The following is a 4,373-nucleotide window of genomic DNA, read 5'->3' on the forward strand; positions in this document are numbered from 1 at the left end:
TAGGACCGATATTCCTCTTATAGATCCATTTACACCCTACAGGAACTATTCCTTTAGGTGGATCCATTAGAGTCTAGACTTGGTTGGAATACATGGATTCCATTTTAGAGTGCATAGCCTCTAGCCATTTCTTAGAGTCGATGTTTGACATCGCCTCTTCGTAGTTAGTAGGATCAACATCTTGATCACTATCTCCATACAAGAATACTTCCTGTATCTCCTCCACAATAAAACCATATCATTCCGGAGGACAAGATAGTCTACTAGATTTACGAGCCTCACGTGGAATGACACTACTTGAACCTACAAGTTCTAGATTGGTTTCTTCAATAAGCTCGACTTGTCGTTCAGAAGACACCTCTTTGAATTCTACTTTCTTCCCTATGCCACCTCCATGGAAAAACTCTTTCTCTAGAAATGTGGCATCCCTACTGACCAACACTATTTGATCATTGGGAAAGTAGAAGTAGTATCCTTTGCAATGCTCAGGATATCCTACAAATCTTCCTTTACTAGAATGAGATTCTAGCTTATCCGTCTTGAGTTTCTTAACATAGGCAGGACAACCCCATATCTTAACATGCTTAAGACTGGGTTGTCTCCCAGTCCAATTTCATATGGCGTACTCTCAACAGATTTACTTGGAGCCTTATTATGAAGATAAATTGTTGTGCACAAAGCATAGCCCCACAATGATAATGGTAGATCGGCAAAAGCGATTATTAATCGTACCATGTCCAATAAAGTACGGTTTCTTCTCTCAGAAACACCATTTAACTGTGGGGTTGCAGGAGGAGTCAACTGGGATATAATGCCATTGGCCTTGAGGTAGTCATAAAACTCCATACTCAAGTATTCTCCACCTCGATCTGATCGAAGTATTTTAATACTCTTTTCGGTCTGATTTTCTACTTCAGCCTTAAACTCTTTAAACTTTTCAAAGGCTTCAGACTTGTACTTCATCAAGTATACATAACCATATCGTGACAAATCATCAATAAAAGTTATGAAGTAGTTATAACCACCTCTTGCCATTATAAAGAACAGTCCACATACATCTGTGCGGATTAACCCTAATAACTCACTGGCTCTCCCACTTTGTCCAACAAAGGGTGACTTAGCCAATTTTTCGAGGAGACAGGATTCACAAGTTAGCCCTGGTTTAGAACCTACTGGATCAATTAATCCTCTTTTGGCCAATTCGTTAATTCTTCTCTTGTTTATGTGGCGTAGTCTAAGATGCCATAGTTATTTAAGGTTAACACCGTCATCACGAGAACGCTTCCCGCTACTAGTGGATGCAACATTTACATCCCTCTGTCAGACAGTTTCATGCAACTCTAATATATAAAGACCATTTACCATAATGCCCATGCCAACCATATCATTACCATAATGAATTTGACATGAATTAGAAGAAAAAATAGTTCATAACCATCCCTTACAAGTCTAAGAATGGACACTACATTCCGAAAAGCATTAGGTAAATATAAAGAGTCTTTCAAAGTTAATACATGCCCAGTATGAAGAGTAATAAAAGTTGTCCCTATGGCTAATGGCTCTACAAGAGCTCCATTTCCCACTCAGAGGACAACTTCCTGCTTCTCAAGCAGCCTACTTATTTTTAGATCCTGCATGCAAACACATATATGAGAAGTTGCACCTGAATCAAGAATCCATGAGATGGAAGAATGACCAATCGAATTGATCATCTCAATAACATAAAAGGAAGATATACCTGAACCCTGGTTCTCCAAGCGCTTGACCTTCAAGCTGGAGAGATAGGTTGGGCAATTTCTCTTCCAATGCCTATCTTTTTGGTAGTGGAAACACTTTCCCTTTGATCCCTTCTCTTTGTGCTTGCCCTTTGAGATGTCCTTTTGCAGGGCCAACTTCTTGATTTGAAAGAACTCTTCTTTCTCTCAGAAGTATTGGAAGAAGTAATAGTGAGAACACCTTCTCTACTTTTTCCATTTATTTCGACTTGCGCTATTATTAAACTCTTTAATAATTCAGGAAGTGTGCACACAACATTGTTCATTTGATGTTTTAGAATGAACGAGGCAAATGAATTTGGAAGTGATTGGAGAATGAGGTTTACTTTCAGATCAGCATTCAAGCAGAATCCCAATGAGTCCAATTGATCAATCAAATTGATCATCTTAAGGACATGGTCCTCTACATTCGTGCCTTCTACCATTCTAGACCTGAACAGTTCCCTAGATATCTCATATCTAGCTGCTTCTTCATTCTTTCCATTCATCTCCCTTACTTGCTCCCATTGGCCACACTCTCCCCTATAAGTGTCTTCGGACACTAAGGTAAGGACAAACCTCTCCAATGACTCATTATTATGCTCCTTACTTGAATCAACTTTTGATTCACTTAGCCAATCCATATAGTCGGGTCCAATTAAAATATTTTTGTCCAGAAGATGGAAAATAGGATTTGAGTTTTCCATATTTTGAAAAACTGCATAAATAAATAAGTGATTGTTAGTTTGATTTAATCTTGCACATCCATTTAGTTCGCTCTCAAACCAAATAGTACCTCCCACTCAATTTTTTGAATCCCACACTTCCTATGGTGGTAAACGCGAATCCCTAAGGGGACTCGTGGCGGGTGATTGAGTTCTCTCCTACATGAATACCCCTCAACACTTTGGTGGTATGTTGGGATACCCACATATTTGAGTAGACAACTCTTGTCTATCACATCTCATGCGAGGTTCGATCCACTGACCCATGTGTCATTTATTCCTCAACGCTTTTGTGGTATGTTGGAGACACTACAACAAAAATAGGCATTAATGACCAAAAATTAGTGACGACATTAGTTTTGGTCATTAATGTAGTACTATTAACGACTAAATATAAATCACATCGTTATAAGATAACTTTTAACGACAGGCAAAATAAGTCGTCGTTAATATACCATTTTTCCGTCGTTAATGACTAAAATTTTTAATTCGAATCATAAAACAATAAAAAAATTTATTAAAATTTAACTAACACTTATATAAGCAATTCTTAATATAATTATATTTTTCTATAAATGCACAAATATAATTATTAAATTATGATAGTTGAGCATTAGTTATTTATTGATAATATAATATATTAAAAAATATGAACATATTAACAAGAATACAATTTATCAAACTAATTTATTATAATTATTAGATTTATTTATAATATAATTATATTTTTAAATAAATATTAATGTGATGTAATAATTTAAATTATTTTATGAATTATTATAATCTTAAATTATTTTATTTTTATCAATTAAATAATTATTAATATTAATTTCATAAATTATTTTTCTGTAAATGTATAAATATAATTATTAAATTATTATAATTGAACATTACTTATTTAATTTATTGATAATAAAATATATTAAAAATAATACAATATATCAAACGAATTTATTATAATTAATAGATTTATTTATAATATAATTTTATTTTTAAATAATTATTAATTTGATGCAATAATTTAACTTATTTTATCAGTTACCATAATGTTAAATTATTTTATTCTTATTAATTAAATAATTATTAATATTATTTTTATAAATTATTTTTATTTTTATTAATTAACAATTAAATATTTAAAAAAATCAAAATGTTGGCTGAAGCTGCCCCCCCTTTTCCCCTCCAATTCCTATTCCCAAATCCGAATTCCCCCAAACCCTAATCCCCTAAATCACAGCCTGACCCTATGTTCTCCCGACCGCCTCCCTCCGCTTCCTCAACGTTGTCGCCGCTTCCAACTCCATCGCGGCCTCCTCGTTGCCACCTTCAACTCCATCATTGCCTCCTCGCCGCCGCTAAATCTCCATCTCACAACGGCTCATTCATCCACCTTCCTCCTTCCCTCAATTCCCGCTAACAACGGACACCCCCAGACCTACGCCCTCGTCTTGCTCAACCAATGCCTCCCCCGATTCACTCCTCTACTTTGGAAGTACGGTACGTCTTTCTTCTCTCTTGGTTCATTCGATTTTGTCTTGTTTGTGAGATTTGGTTGTCTGATGCTGTCGTCTCGTTGTTCTTGTTGTTGTTGTCAGTGTAGAGCAACATATCTTCGTGTTTGGGCCGACAATGGGGCCAATCACGTCTACAATGAACTGCCCCAGCTTTTGCCTCATGAGGACGCCGTGGATGTTCGAAACAGGTTCTTTTCTTGTTCTAGATGTTTTTGTATATATATTTTGTCTGATATTTCTATACTTGTATATTATCGATTTAGGTTAGTTATATATGTTCTAGTAAATGCGCCCATTTGTTTGCAGAAGGGCAGCATTCAGTGTTTTATGTTACAGGTCCACCACCTAATTCATTTAGAGCCATGCCTTTTATGCTGCCA

This window comes from Diospyros lotus, chromosome 13 (genome assembly GCF_014633365.1).
Source record: "Diospyros lotus cultivar Yz01 chromosome 13, ASM1463336v1, whole genome shotgun sequence".
NCBI classification, from domain to species: Eukaryota; Viridiplantae; Streptophyta; class Magnoliopsida; order Ericales; family Ebenaceae; genus Diospyros; species Diospyros lotus.